Source organism: Rattus rattus, chromosome 12, assembly GCF_011064425.1.
Source record: "Rattus rattus isolate New Zealand chromosome 12, Rrattus_CSIRO_v1, whole genome shotgun sequence".
NCBI lineage: Eukaryota > Metazoa > Chordata > Mammalia > Rodentia > Muridae > Rattus > Rattus rattus.
In genome coordinates, this window is record NC_046165.1 from 85,849,610 (window position 1) to 85,866,257 (window position 16,648).

A 16,648-nucleotide genomic window follows, 5' to 3' on the forward strand; every position below is an offset into this window, starting at 1 on the left:
TCATCCTAAAGTAACTACCCACTTACCTACCTACTATATATCTACCACACTACATACCTACTATGTATCTACTCACCTACCTACTATGTATCTACTCACCTACCTACTACATATATCTACTTACTGATCTACTATATACCTATATGTCCCTCCTGTCATCCTTTTGAGCTAGCTTTGCATTTAGTCTTCTCATTAATAAATTAAATACAATTTTATTTGGCTTTATTTACATGTCTGTGCTGAGCGGGTTGCCACTGCTTTAACTTCCCGAGAAGGCTTTGATAAACTCAGCAGTAGATCCAGAGACTGCGTGAAACTCTCACGAAATGGAGCAAACTTCAGGTTCCAAAGCAGGGACCTCACGTCTCTTCTGTCCCCCAGTTACTCCCAGACAGCTCTACGGCTGTGGTTAATGGAGTGCCGCTTGTTCAAATCAACACGAGGGCATAGCAGGTGATAAAATGCTTGCCCGATAAGCTGCCGCCCGGAGTATTAAAAGCATGGGGCTCCACCTGACCAGTTCACCAATAGGTCACCAGTGTCCTGGAACCTCAGAAGCGTGTGCTTCTGTGGCAGGACGCCTTTCTCAGAACACTACACAGCACCCCTGGTTCTCAGAGGTACCAACTCGATATTAAAAAAAATTACTCCTTGACAAAGAACAACATGGTGGAGGTGCTCGTCTTTGTGTGTGTGAGGAACTGAAGAAATGGGAACCACGGGTGCCCTTTTCATTTATTAAAACCCAAATATTCGGTTCGGCAAATTTTAGGTGACTGGGGAGCACAGAAAAAGAACACCATGATATTCAAGGGAAATAAGAGCAAACTGAAGAACTTTATCCATCACTAATTACCCCTCAGCATGGCTCAGAAACAATGACTGAAACCAAATCCGACTTCTTAATTTTCCAGATCAGACTTTGGCTGGGCGTCAGCAGGTCTCAGGTTCAGGAAATCACTCCCAGCTTGGCAGAACCCTTGCCGACTATGATGCATGCTGGGAGGTATTTTGATCCGTGTGTTGGGTAAACAGAGACTGTCTGTGATTCTTATGGAGTTTTGTGTCACCCACAACTTATGCCATCCTGCATAAACCTCAACCCCGCTAGAGGCCTCAGCTTCCAGAACTCCGTGTGGATGAGGAGGGGCACAAAGCCCCAGGCCACTGATGATTTAATAATTTGTGTAGGATTCTTGAATGTCAAGATGGAACTGTTTTATCTCTGGCTTGCTTGGGAAGCCTGCACTGTAAGCATAGAAAGCCCAGTGAGCCAATGTTCAAATGGAATCTCATGCCCGTGGAGAGTAAGTTTATGGATGGCGTGGAACTCTGGTTTCCCCATTCTTTGCTGAGACAGAACACAAGTTAATATCAGTGGCATTATCCGAATTTCATGAGTTTTTTTTTTTTAAGAAATTCTGAGGGAATTCATGTTTTTATCATGTGATTCAATGTGATTTAAAGCCACATATATGTCTGACTCAAAATGAAAGGCCTTACACGATTGGCCTTGGGTGTTAAAAAATGGGCTTCAGAGGTTCGCATATAATAGTTCTTAAAGCCAGTAGCTAGTAAACGTCTGTAGGGGAAGGACCAAGAGGCTGACTATGAGAAGATTCAGAGTGGCTTGTATCTGGTAAAGGGCAGGAGAGGGCAGACCCAGATGAGAGGGTGCTCCTGCCCTGGAAGTCAAGCCCCTGCCAGTAGCCTCCTCACTGTCCCTGTGTCATAAGCTGGCCACAACTTTGTACAGCTGAGTTCTCTGCTCCTCGATCAGGGACTGGAGGACACACTGACATCGTCTTTTCCAGATGCCCAGTCTTGGGTTACAAATGCAACACAGTACCAGACAGTAAAGAGCAGGATGTCAGGAAAGTGCAGTGTCAGAAGTATAAGGAGAGATACATCTTCCCCTGAAATGAGCAGGAGTGGGAGTTTTCTATACTTGCTAGAAGCTTACAGGACAGCAAGGACTCCAGTGCCATTTACAGTCATCTTGGCGTCATGAAATGGCCTTAAGGGAAAGCCTTCAGGTGAATACCTATGGCAGCCTTGAAGTTGAGACCCTTTGGTAGTGACCCAGGGCTTGTGGCTGAGACTTTAGGACTCAGTTTTTGACCCCAAGTCTCATACTTCTAACCTTACTTTATCCCAGATATCCCAGGGAGTGCATCATCAAGAAAGCCTTTTGTAACTGATACATAGAAAGATGCTTTTCTCCTAGAAGCGTTGGTATTCCTTCTTATAAGCTTCATTCATTCATTCAAGGAAAGTTAAAGTATTAAGTGGTAGTACTGTCTGCTTTCAAGGTTACATGGATAACATGAGGAACGCCAGATGGTGGCCATGGTCCAGCCTACAGAGTCCAAAGACATAATGAATTTTCCCAACATGGGGAACTGCCATCAGGACTGCCATCCTTTCTGGTGCCCAGGTCTTTGTAACATGAGACTGGCAGGGAGGCTGGCTCCTGTAACTGCAGCAATCACACTGGTGTCATCACAGTGTCACTACAGCTTCCTGGAATGATTGGATATGGTGAAAGAGACTGTCAAGGAAGCAGCTCTTTGAAGGATAGTGTATGCTAGGGCTGTGGCAGCATTTGACATATAATTCAATAAATAATTGTTGATTGAATGAATGATGATGTTCAAGTCATAAGCAGAGCCTATGAGGTAGTTTTGGATTCACACCTCACTTCATTTAAGATATCCGTTAACATTAAATGCATTCCTTAGGGTGGAATTGCTTGCACTTTAGAGGGTGAATCACAATGCTTCTTTCAACAAAACAAGGAAAAAGTTGCTGATCAAGGAGTGGGCATCAGCTTTGTCAGTGGGGATTCTGTTGACAAACCCTGACTTGTGTGTGTCAACTGACTGGTGTCAGCCATGATTCTGTTGGCCACTCCCCGTGTTTTCAAATCAATCATGACTTCTGTTGAGTGCTTAACACTTTCAATGGATGATTAGAACTTCCATTGATTAACCATGATTTTATTGACTGTGGATTCTGCTGTCTGGAGAGTCAAAGCTGGCAACACCAAGGTCACTCATTTCCACGTCAGGAAAGCGTACCAGTATTTTCTAGTCTCTAGTATTTTCTGTCTGTGAAGTTCTCAACTGTTCTTATGTCATATCTATCAAATCTTGTCAGGATCCCTAGCTACGGAGGACAAAACCAGGGATTCATGTTAGAGCCGTGTGGCTCCTTTATTCACCCCAATGGGTGCTCACAACCAGCTGAGACTATTTCTGTCTCACCTGGGGATATGAAAGATCGCTGCTGTGCCTCACTCCCTGTTGTAGTCAGTGAAGAAACTATCCTAAGACAAAAGAGACTCAAATATCCTCCTGTACCTAAATACCTAAACTTCCAAGTTCCCTTAGTGGATGAATACCTTGAACCTGCTTGTTCATAAAGGACACAGAAAGAAGTGGTCTGGCTCGCCCCCATCATATTTTGTCATGTGACTAAGTTGAGCCGCATTCTCTCATTTAACACTTCCAAAGCATGGCTCTAGAGCCTCCCAACCCACTGGCCATGTCTGGTTTCATAGCTTCTGAATGGTGTCATGTGTAACAGTACTCCTTATCTTCCACAGAGACTGAATTTTTATCTTTCACAGAGGCTGAGTTTTAAAATTGAGACACTGGTCTACAGTTGTGAGCTAGGTTTTAATTCGGGCCTGTGTGGATTTTAATTCTGACCCCACCACTTAACTGCTTCTGTAGCCTTGAGCTAAGGCCCCAGTTCCCTCATCTGCAAGTTCCTACCCACTTGGATGGGCAAGCATCAGCCACAGTCCAGTGCCTGTCAGAGAACAAGAGCTTGGCAAGTGATCATTCTCACTATTAGAAAGACCTGGTTCCTTAAAGGTTCCTTATAGAAGAATTCTCACACACATTCTGTGATTAAAATAATCACAGATTCTCTAATTGGAAAGAACAGTGCTGGCAGTCTCTGCATTCTTCTGGGCCAAGCCCTCCCAGTTCCATGAGCGTGTGCTCCCTTGTCTCCTCATTGATCAGTAACTTAATGTCAACTGACTGGTGTGTATGGCAAGGCTTTGTCATGGCTTCGTCAGTCTGAACTGTGAGTTGAATATAACATGTGTTCTATGCATTTCTATGTTTGAACATTTGGTTCCCATTTAGCGCTGCTACAAACCCTTTCTTTTTGTCTATCATAGTAACAGAGGAGAAACTAACGCAATGTATGAGAGAATATGACCAGGGAGCTCTGCTAACGATGCCGCAGAGCAGTGCGGTCAGAACACTACATTTGACCTCAGCTAAACCGACAAGCAATGTGGGAAGAACTCTACGGAAACAAGCCATGGAAAAGATTGGTGTGGTATTTAGCACATAGTAGGTCACAATGAAATCCTGACTGAGTAAATGAAAGCAATGGGGGTTCAAATGAGTCAGAGGAGACTTGTCATTGGTCCCAGGCTCTAGAGAAGGGGTAGGATGTGAGCAGCAGTGTTTTCTGGGGGCACAGAGTGAATGATGGGAGTGCATAGGAGACAACAGAAGAAGAGATGGTGTTCAGACTTCAAAGCCCTTGAAGGAATACTAAGTATGGACTAGGGAGGCACTGTACTCTTCTATGCAAAAGAGGCCAGAATTATGGTTATCTAAAACTGCCAAGGAAGTTGGGAGTCCTTGACTTGACCAAAAGTTACATTACGATGACGATGATGATGATGATGATGATGATGATGATGACGATGATGACGACGACGACGATGATGATGATGTTAGTTGTTGGGAACTGGGAAACAATATAAGCATATAATACCTGACCTGGCCTTCACTGGGCAAGAGCATAATAGCCCAGTAATCCTTACTCTGAGATAGTATCGCCATAACCCACTTCAGTTTATACACAGCTGCTTGTGAGGAGTCATGCTGTGTTATTCTGACAGTGTGCTGTGTTGAACTTGACAGCTGACTAATCAGGCTTAGATGTGTAGCGTATATTACAGTGGTTTAAAGTTAAGCACTAAGTGAAAACTTTATTTTGGCATCATTTTTAGTCACAAAAAAACACTGAGTCAGGAGAATGTCACTCAAAAGGCAGTGTGGGACATGGTGTAATTAGCTTTAATTGTTAATTCGAAACACCCTAGACTATCCTGGAGGAGAGTCTCAGTGAGCTATTGTTTAGATCAGGCATGTCTATAGGGGGTTGTCTTGATTGATAACTGATGTGTGAAGACTCGGGCCACTGTGGTTAACACCATTCCTTACCAAACAATCCTGAACTAAGTACTGAGAATGTGCTGAGCACTAAACATATATGCAATCATTCCCCTGTCCTTGATTGTGGATGTGATATGACTGGCTGTTTTGACTTCCCTGAAATGATTACTGTAGCTTGAAAATGTCAGTGGAAATAAAATCTTTATCCCCTAAGTTCTTTTTTGTCATGATATTTTATCACAGCCACAGAAATGGGGTAGAACAGACCATACGAATGAGCTGAGCTGTGGCCTAATTAATTTCTCTACCAGGTTAAGTTCAAAGGGAAAGGGATCCAGGAACCTTATGTGTTTTATCCCACCAAGCCTATCTCAATCAAAGAGTAGTCAGGTGACCACCCAGATCATAGACTGCTGAGGACAGCAGACAACAGTCATATTCCCAGACCTGCCATCAGCAGGGTTAGGGGTTTGGGGGACTGTGGAATAATCCTCTGGCCATTCTGGGAAGCAAGGTTGCAAGACCAGGAAACATGTTGCCTTAAACAAACAGAAACACCCTCCGTGGCTGGAAGCCCATTCGTGACAGCATCTGGGAAGTTTTAAATAGCAGGCTTGTGGCAGGCAGAAAAGTGAAGACCCTATCCACCCAGCAGAAAAGACAATGGGTGAGAGAGAGGGAAAGAGAGGAAACACAGTGACTGCTGTGATGACGGAGGGTTTCCTTCTGAGATGGCAGGCACGGACCTAAGGCAAAGCCAGCCGGCAAAGCCAGCCAGCCGGTGTTAAGTTGGGGCTGCCTGTTGCCAGACGAAGGAACAAGAACAGATCCTCCTCATCTCTGTTCCACAGAAGGAACTCCAGCTGCCCCAGAAGGAGGGGATGAAGATTGTTTTGTATTTTAAATAAGTAAATAGATCCCTTCCAGGACTCGGTCCCAGGCTGGGAGGTCAGGGAACAAAAATGAACAGCGATATAAGGTGAGTGCAATGGCTTGATGGCGAGCTCAGACAGAACACCGTTTCTGCACATAGAGTCATCTTTCTGGAAGATCACAGAACAGCATTTTCCCAGACTCTGTCAGGTGAGGTTCCCTCCGAGAGATCAACTTCCCTCAGTCCCAGGAACCATTGCTCTCAGTCCCTTTAAACCCTTGTTAGTTAAAACTGCCTGTGATTGGTTAAGAGAGGTGGCCTCTGCTCTTGGCCAGGGACTGCACTTACTCCAGTGGTGGTTAAGGCCCACACTTCCAGACTCTGAGCATGCCAAGAAGGGCACAGGCCTAGGCTAACTGTGAACAGAACCCCATGAAGAAACACTGCTGGATAATTCATACAAAACAAAAAACAAACAAGTAAATCTATGGTCAGAAGAGATGACCCACTTGAATCAAATATTTTAATTTAGTTGAAAAAATATATGATATTGGGGGAAATAAAGGTTATAAACGACGAAGCTTCATGAAAGCTTAATTATCACAATCCTGTTCTAATTAGTGATCCTCTAAATTAGTCAAACGCCCCAAGCTGCTAATGAAAATGACCATTTCAATGGATGAGTTGTGAGCATGTGCTCTCACAGGACCACACGGGTTCATGGTACAGAATGTCTTGAGAGAGACAAGCATTTCCAGGGTAGTCTGGGCCTTTCTCTTTCTTGAGCTCATGGCGTCTGAGAGTCTCCAGGTTCTTCTGCTTGAGCAGGCTGTTGAGAGGCTAGGGATCAGACAGAATTAAGTAGTCCCCATAGTCACTGACTCCCCTGCACTCCCTTGAGATGCCTCTGAGAAATTTCACTGCCTTAGCAAGAGCCAGGAAGGCAAAGCTTAGAGTGGTTGTTTGTATTTGACTATGGTGTTTACTTTCTTACTAGGGGACTCTGGGAGGCCAGGGCAGGGGGAGGAGCAGGCACACTAAGAACTTTTCCACAGTTGCATAAAATTTTCTTTCCAAGACTGGGATCGTGAGGTGAAACTCCAGGAGGGCTCGGAAGCTTAACTGGTGATCTCTGGGTGTCCCCAACTGTGTTGGAGATTCACCCCAATTCAGAACAATCTAGAAGAAGGTCAAGAAAACAGAGTTGGGGCAACAAATGGATTATCCCAAGAACTCGAGTACAGAAGGGTACATGAGGTAAAGATGATACATGGGAACACATTGATTGCTTGTTGAGAGTTTGAAGATGCAGAAGAAAATCTCCAGCACCAAGAGCAGAACAGCTTCTACAGTGAAGGGATTCACTGGGCTCCCAGAGTATTCTTTAACTTGAGACCATTTCCTTTAAACCAAGCAAAGCCATCTGCTCTCTAGATTACATGGGTCAGTTCTTTGGTGCCCTTCCACAGTGTCTCCCATAGTTACCAACACACAGTTATGGCTACACTAGATAGAGCAAGGCAAGAAGCCAAAGAATTTGAAGCTTTTAACTTCTCGGTTATTTTATGGAGAAAATGTACCAGAATAGCTCCTTAGCTAAAGCCCAGGAGTGAGCAGCCCCCACTGTTCTGAGCATAAAGATAATCTGCACTTCAATTACAGATTCCTGTCTGGACTGGAAAGGAGGGTCAAGAATGTTAGCAGAAGGAAACAGAGTCAAAATGTACTCCAATACACTCTAAAATGCTTTGCCAAAGAGCATGAATCTTAAAGTCTGTAAGTCTGGTGTGCAGTGCTCACCACTGACACAGGCAGGACTCGGCTCCGTCGTAACACTCCCAGTGATACTGAAGATTGCCATGGCAACCCCTCACAGCACATAATTCAAAGCCCTTTCACAGATACCAATAATTATGATGGATCTACAATGTTTTAGGGCATTAAAGACCTAAATTAGTAGAGAGAAAGATGGCTATCTGCGATTTGATGGGCCTTTTCCTTCCACCTCAAGTGGGTTGAATTTTCAAGGCCAGTTTAGAGTCCTCCTGGTAGAATTTTTCTCAATGACTTTATACACACTTCCATTCTAAAGCTGAAGGGGAAAGCAAAGAAGTCCAAGGCGGTGTTAAGGGCCAGAAGAGGCAGGCAACTTAGACACTCACAGCTGTGCCTTCAAAAACCCAGCATCTGGAAATCAACAGGGAAAGAGACCTCGCCTTGCTGCAGTTGACACTGCTATGAGGGAGTTGAGGGAGTGGGATCTCATCTCACTTATCTAGAAAATACTGCTCAAGACCGAGCTTCCAAAATGGAGCCTGTCCTTGTGTGGAAAAGCCAGGTTGACACCAGACGACAGTCTGACCTGAGAAGGCATCATCCCAATTCACAGCCACAAGCACAGAAGTGGTCAGTGTCCTGTGCATCATGCACGCTCACACTCCATCAGAGAGGAGAGGCAGACTCTCAGGAAACCATGCTCTTGTTCCCAGTCATCCACACAGCCTATTAGAAAATTTAAAACAGGGTGCTGCCTTGTGCATGTACAAGACAGTTCACCTTGGCAGGAAGAGCTGTATTTCACTCTCTGGGGGTGAAAGCACCTGGAACACTAACATAGGAGGGGCAAGGCCAGCAGAGACCCCAAACCCAATGAATGGAGAGCCATCAAAATTCTTCTCTTCTTTGCTTTTTGAAATTAAATTTTTAGGGTAGCACAGAAAGCCATGGAACTCCTTATGGTGGCTGCACATAGCTATGTCATTATACCTTATCCTTGATTGGCCCCCTCCCCCACTTCCTTCCCCAGAACATTCTCCGAATAAGGAAAGGGAAGTGATCTTTCCAGCAGCAAGGCTCCAGTATCATAAATTCAGGCAGAGATGCTAATTTAGTGATTTATTCCAACTCCCCTTCTCTCTCACCAAATTAGCAAGGAGATGGGCTGAAATTTCACCTACAGGCTCCCCTTTCTCAATCTTTAATATTAAAGTAGCTACATTATATCAGCACGCGGCCAAGATTTGAGATCAAATAGGTCCCCAATGGAAAGGTAAAGTTCTTTTAAACACCATGAACTTGCCTACAATTAGTACATTAGTCTCTACCCGAGCGCCTGCTTGGGAGAAGTGCACTGTGCAGCTACTGTTATTTCCAAGGCTTTCAGTGTACATGGACGGCTCCCACTCTATGGAGAGAAAAGTTAGCAGAATACACAGAATTAATTTTTAAGCCTGTTTTCCTGTCTCTGTTCTGTCCAATTCTCGCTGATGCAGAGCGGCTGCCTCTCACCACACCAGAGGCCATGGGCAGTGAAAGAGGCACCTGCCCGTGACTCAGATGGCTCTCCGGCTTTCAATTAGAGGCCACCTAATGGATGTAGCGGGAGCTGTTTTATTTTCCCTGACAGAGCCCTTATTTCTAAACGCTCAGCTTCATTTTCAAAAATTGCTGCCTTTAGACAGAAGGAACATCTATCTTTCGTGAAAAGCTGCACATTCCTCCATTGCCCACATCAAAACTGCATCCCCTCTGCAGTCTGGCTGCAGAGAGCTTCCTGGGGCCCAGGGAGGGCTTATTAAAGGACGGCAGTCCCTGGTGTCAAAGCCTGCTCTAAAGATGCTGTGTCTCACCCAGAATACAGCAAATACAGAGGCGAATGCCAGCAGCAAACTACTGAACTGAGAACGGGACCCCCGTTGAAGGAATCAGAGAAAGGACTAGAAGAGCTTGAAGGGGCTTGAGACCCCATATGAACAACAATGCCAAGCAACCTGAGCTTCCAGGGACTAAGCCACTACCCAAAGACTATACATGGACTGACCCTGGGCTCCAACCTCATAGGTAGCAATGAATAGCCTAGTAAGAGCATCAGTGGAAGGGGAAGCCCTTGGTCCTGCTAAGACGGAACCCCCAGTGAACGTGATTGCTGGGGGGAGGGTGGTAATGGGGGGAGGATGGGGGGGGGAAGCCCATAGAGAAGGGGAGGGGGAGGGGTTAGGGGGATGTTGGCCCGGAAACGGGGAAGGGGAATAACAATCAAAATGTAAATAAGAAATACTCAAGCTAATAAAGATGGAAAAAAAGGAAAAAATGCTGTGTCCCTGCTCCTGGGTAGGAAGGCTCACCTGGAGTTTTGGGGGCCTCACCCTAGTTTTCCTCTCTAGAGATAATGGGTCCAGGGAACAACATTCATCCTTCTGATGGTTTCCAGAAGGGCAAAGGAGATAACATGGAAGGGTGTGTTTCTTTTGAATACTTGATCCAAACACACCAGGGTATTTGAACCATATGTGTATTGTGGAGTTTGGGGCTTATTTTCCTTAGATCAAACAAGACCAAACGTTTCTTTGGACGGGTTTGGCCCTTTTCCTTGGAACGCACACAATCTCTGAAAGGAGATTTCTGTCCAGTTTTCTCCAATGGGTAATTAGGAGATGTTCACAGGCAGGCGTAGGAAAAAACCAGAGCTAGGCTCCATAAATCACAAATGAACTACACGAACCAGCAAAGGGCCATGCAGTCTTCTGAACACAGTTAGCCAGGCAGCATTGTTTCCAGACTTGAGGGGTTTGGAGGGAGCGATTCTCCTGCTGCAGCCCGTGGGAGTTGTGCAGGTGGATAGATCCCAGCAGGTCCTGCAAGCGCTTCCTCAAGAGAGGAATGCAGGTACTCTGAGCTGCCCTCAATCTACTCTGGGGACCCTTGCATCTCACCCCAATTCGTGTTTGTTTTCAAGGTCCCCTGAGGATAATGCCGTAAGGTCAAGTGATGGCTTCTGGTGCCTAAGAGAACTGTCCAGGACACCCTGGCCAGCATCACAGATGCCGTGACAGCGTCAGGCAATCATGTTAAGGGAAGGTTTCCACCTTCCCAGGAAAAAGGAACCCCACATACAGGAGTCCTTCTGAAGGAGACTTGAACTAATTTGTAATCTTAAATTTCAAAATGGCTTTTATGAGCCTGCTCGCTCAAAGCATTCTCTTTAATTTTTAATTTTTATCTGCACAGTGCTCCAAAAAAAAAAAAAAAACCACCCCAATGTGAGTTTTCTCCGCCCATCTTGTTATCTCAATGGGGGGAAGGAAGGACTGCCCGCTGGTCATTCCACCTTAGGTGTTTTCATTTACGGACTGGGAAAAAGTGCAGGCGTGAATTATTTACAGCCTACTGTGTCTTTGTGTATTCTGCGTTCATTCACAACTGGCAAGGGGTGTGGACCATTTTCCCTTTTAATTGTGCCGGTATCTTGTCTGTTCTCTTGAAAGTGGCAGTGGAGGAGACTGAGGCAGGAAGAGGTGGGCTAAGTCATTGAGGGGAAGTGACTGCATTAGGGAGAAGCCCAGAACGGCTGTGTTTGCTTGCCATGTAGCTGTCTTTACATCTTCATGGGTAGGAGCGAGATGGCCTGTCTCCTTACAGGACCTTACAGAAGAAGACAGAATCCTGGCAGGAGGGCTTCCAGCTGTAATCTGTAACTCAGGAGTCAGAAGTGTTGTGAGTTCCAGGCCCTACTTGGTCAATGGGCGACATGATACTCTCCATTCCATCTAGGCACAAAAGAGCAACTATGTGTGAACGAGAAACCTTCACCCAGAATCCCCCCACCACTTCCCTCCAAAACTCAGTCATGTCACAGAGCCATAACCAGAGGGAGTCATGGGTGGGTGTTTCTGAGCAAGTTGAAAGAAATGATTTAGAACAATTGAGTATATATGTATATACTCAATTAGATATATATATATATATATATAGATATATATATCATATATATATATGTATGTATTTATATATGTGTGTGTATATATATATGTATATGTGTGATACACATTTATAATATAGTATATATAATAACACACACAATTGCTAACCTGTATGAGACACCTAATGAAACAGGGCCAATTAGAGAACTTAGGATTCCCAACTGGAAACTCAGAATTTAGCCTAGTTTCTTCTACACTGTAAACCTGTTAAGACTGTCACCAAGAGAGGCGCATGCACACTGGGCAGCCTCAAAGCACGTCACAGTTGCTGAATTCGAAGTGAGTCTTCAGAACTAGCAACCCAGGAGTTTTCCCAGGTGAGCTTCTGGGGAGTGGCAGCCAGGCCCAGAAGATGCCCAGGCAGTGGTCTGCGTGCCTTTTGTTGCACAGAATGTTTTCCCAGATCAGATCCAGGACCGCACTTGGCTCCAGTAGGTATTTGCCCATGGAGCTCTCTGCAGAGAGCCACCTGCCACCTGCCCTCCAGCTCAGTGGGGTCCACAGGAGTAGGGGCTACCCTCTGCCATCAAAGCGCTGTACAAAGTGCTCACTGAACCCCTCATATGACCGCCTAGGACCGATGTTTGAGATTTGCACAGGCCCGAATGGGAGGAGCCTCATTTCTATACATTCTGTGCGAGCTTGGCAGTCAGGTAAGCAAAGAGCAGAAGCGAGTAACTAATGTCCCAAATCCTGGAGACTTTGTCTTGAGTCAAAACCCAGCCAACCGACATTGATGAAAGGACACAAAAATAAACTACATCTTATGTGATATTTATGAGTTTCATTTCCACTCTGTCAAATGTAATTTGTGGCAGCCCACTTCAGAGAATGCCGGCACCAGCCATTGTGTCCTCTTTCCCTCTGAAATCCACCTTCCAACAGCGTGAGCTTCAACATATTGAACCAGCCATTGCCTTCTGCCTCAGATAGCCTCGTGTCACCTCAAGCTACCATGTACAAGAAGCCATAGCCAGGGATTTTCTGCCTGTGTCCTGGAGGAGATGAGGCAAGGGAGGGGATGCTGGTTTCCTTACGATCTGGCTTCTTCAATAAAAGGGAAAAATAAATGAAAATGAAAAGTATACAATTAAAAAAATTACATCTTGCTTCCTTTTGCTAATGCTCATAAGATGATTGTTTTGGCTTGGCAGGGACTCCAGATGGGTTGCATAATGAATATAATTTAATATGTAGGACCTGGAGTTCCCAGGAATACATATTTTTCCCAGTCAGAAGGTGGGCAGGCCGTCTCCTGTTGTTGAATGGAGGAGACCGGTACCTGCTGCTGGACCTCTTTTCTCATCACGCATCAGTCTTTAATCCTAACTTCAGTGTGACTGGACCTCAAGCCATCAGACCTAGAAGCCGTCACTGTCCATGATGGGTTGGCAGCACGGCACGCTCCCCAAAAGACAAGAGACCACTAACTGCTCAGCCTGCTCTTCCTCCTGGGTCTCAGGATTTATACCACCAATTAAAGCCATAACATGTGCCCCAGGTTGACCTCCTAGGAGCAAGAATTAATTAAGCACAGTATTTCTTAGTAAGGAATGACATCTCCCCAAATGGGTTAGCGAAGGAGCGTGCCGCTGACACGGTTGTTACACGTGGACTCCTAATTATGAACACAAGCGGAACACCGCACGGACATGGCCTAGTTTATGCCTTTAATTTGACAATAAAAGAAAACAAGTTTTACTTTTATTTTTATTTTGGGGGCAAAGAGGTTGTTTGGCGTGTATGTAATGGTAATATCATAGCATTTCTTTTACTTATTAACAACACAAAAGAAGGAAGCTGGGATTCACATTTACTGTTGTCCAGCTTTTGAAAACAAGGAGTTGGCTAGAAAAAATTCTTTTACCCCAGGTTTTATGGCCCCTTAAATTATATAATTAAATTATATAATTAGGGTGAACACAAAACTGAAACAGGCCGAAGTTTCCATTTTGTTTACTACATGATGACAGGGAGTCTCATCTGGGTTGTGGAAGATTTCTTTTCTTTTAATTATTATCTCCTTCTTAAATACTCACTCTGTGGTAAGGAGGCAGCCACATACAACACACATAGATGGACAGGCATGCATGCCTCTGTGTGTGTGTGTGTGTGTGTGTGTGTGTGACAAAGAGAGATGGGGGTGTATGTGGGTGCTCCATGGAGACCAGAGGGTATCATATACCATGAAGCTACAGTCACAGGTGCTTGTAGCCACCTAACATGGGTGCTAGGAACCAGTTTGTCGTCTTCCAGAACAACACTACTCACTCATGAACACTGAGCCATCTCTTCAGCCTGGAAAACCCTTGTTTATCCTTAAGAGTGAGCTGAAGATAACTTTTTAATGCATGTTATTCCTTAATACAATTTTAAGAATTTAAAATGTAAACAAAACAAAACACGCAAAACCAAAACCAAACCAACAAAAATAACCCATTTCTTCCTTGATTGTATAAAATGCAGTGGGAGGCAAGGTTTATCCCACTTCCCCTTGTCTGACAAAATAGTGTAAAATGTGTATATTATGTCACCAGTGAAAATGCAGAGTGCGTGCACACACACACACACACACACATACACACACACACACATACACACATACACACACACATACACACATACACACACGCACAGGGGGAGGGGAGAGAGAGAGAGAGAGAGACAGAGAGAGAGACAGAGAGAGAGAGAGAGAGAGAGAGAGAGAGACACAGAGAGAGAGAGAGAGAGAGAGAGAGAGAGAGAGAGAGAGAGAGAGGGCTGCATACTGACTGTCCACAGTCTGCTCTCTGAGTCCTTTGGTAGGACACAGGCAAACAGGACACTGGTTTGTGTCCTCAGAGCTCTATATCAGGAGTGAAGATAGCCCTCAGCCTGGCCACACTCTCATGGCTATGGTAGGAAAGAGACCTTGTCCTCCTATGCCCATCTCATCCAGAAAACTTCCACTTTGGGTTAGAAATCTCATCGTCTTTCGAAGGAGTGAACATAGCCAGCTCCCTCTGTGAATCCCGCAGCCTACTTGCCAATAAATGTATTTAACTCTAAGGAGCAGGCACGGTTTAATTTAGCTCATCCATCAACAACGGAACATTTTGGTAGAAAATATTAGGATTTCCAAATAATTTTATAGCTCTGTAAATTGCCAACATACCATCTGCAATTGAATTAACATTTATAACCAAACCGAAATAATAAATAAAGCAAATTATGCTGCAAATATTCGCAAGTGCCCACTATGCACTTGAGAGTGATAATTAGCATTTTATAATCACGCTTCATTTTCTTTATCCAACTCCCTGTCACATTAATGATAAAATATTTTAAACTGTGCTCTATGTGAGAGCCACACAGTCTGTAGATTAGCCATTAACTAATGCAGAGAATAAGAAAGGAGAAAGGCCGCTGCTCACGTCCAGAGTTTGTCTCCCAGTCTTGGCCTTGCTTATTTCTAAGCTTTGAGTCCTGGTTTGCCTTGCTCCCTTGAGCTCCAGAAAGTTGTTGCTGGATTTACGTCTTCTTCTTCTTCTTCTTCTTCTTCTTCTTCTTCTTCTTCTTCTTCTTCTTCTTCTTCTTCTTCTTCTTCTTCTTCTTCTTCTTCTTCTTCTTCTTCTTCTTCTTCTTCTTCTTCTTCTTCTTCTTCTTCTTCTCCTCCGGTTCTAAAAGGATGGTTGTTAAGATTCAGGAAGTAAACAACTAAAACTTCACAGGAAGTCCCTGAAAGTAGATTCTCAGGGCCCCCGCTCTCCCTAAGATGATGTGAGTGGTAAGGACTACACAGACAAAGACCAGTCAGGCTATCTGGAAGAGGCTTGCTGACCAGTTGGGCTGCCTTCGTGTTGTGCAGCATGCCTCAGGACTCCAGGGTTGCTCTCCAAGTTTTATGAATTGTTGCTCACGGCCAGCAGGTCTTCAGTGCCGTAGCTGCCTTTGAGTCAGCGAGGCTTGTGTAAGTGATCCCAGTAAACCCACTGGTTCACCTAGCTGGAGCTTGGTCATGTTGATAATTTGGTCTGTCATCAGTTCCCTACTTGGAGTGAGAAGACATTTGCTCATGTCTCACCCCCAAAAGTCATACAACAAAGATGAAATTAAATAACATTTTGGGATGTATCATACTTGTGTCGGCTAGTTTTAAGTCAATTTGAAACAACCTATAGTCATATAAGAGGGAAAAAATTCAATTGAAAATATGCCTCCAGAAGATAGATCTGGCTGTAAGCAGGCGAGCATGTGGGGCATTTCCTTGGTAATTGATGGGAGGGGGAGCAACCCATTGTGGGGAGGGACACCCTTAGACTGGTGGTCCTGGGTTCTATAAGAAAGCAGTCTTAGCAAGCCATGAAGAGCAAGTCAATAAGCAACACCCTTCCACGGTCTGTATCAGCTCCCGCCTTCAGGTCTATGTCCTGACTTCCTTCAGTGATGGACTATGACGTGAAAATATAAACCAAATAAACCCTTCCCTTCCCAAGCTGTTTTGGTCATGGTGCTTCATCACAGCAACAAGAACTATAGCTAGGATAATGCTCTTCTGCTCCAGAAAACTGAACAGGGTGGAGAAGCCAATCATCTGATGTCACTCTCTGGAATACACCTAATCCCCAAACGAGTCTCCCAGAAGCTTGCTCATCAAAGGCCCTGACGCCTTTGATGAAAGCATGTGTCAGTCCTCTACCACAAAGAACAAGGACCACATACATGAATGAGGAGGGCACACATATAACCATGCACGCCCGCACTCACGCATGCATACACACTCACAAATGTACACATGTGCACGCGCACACACATACACATACACA

The 16,648-nt window shown here is 44.8% G+C and overlaps 1 protein-coding gene across 2 annotated transcripts in view; it reads right to left on the minus strand.

The window, feature by feature from the left end:
- Rarb (retinoic acid receptor beta) overlaps nucleotides 1-16,648 on the minus strand; it is a 333,644-nt gene that overhangs the window by 72,502 nt on the left and 244,494 nt on the right. The gene's annotated exons all lie outside the window — the stretch shown is intronic.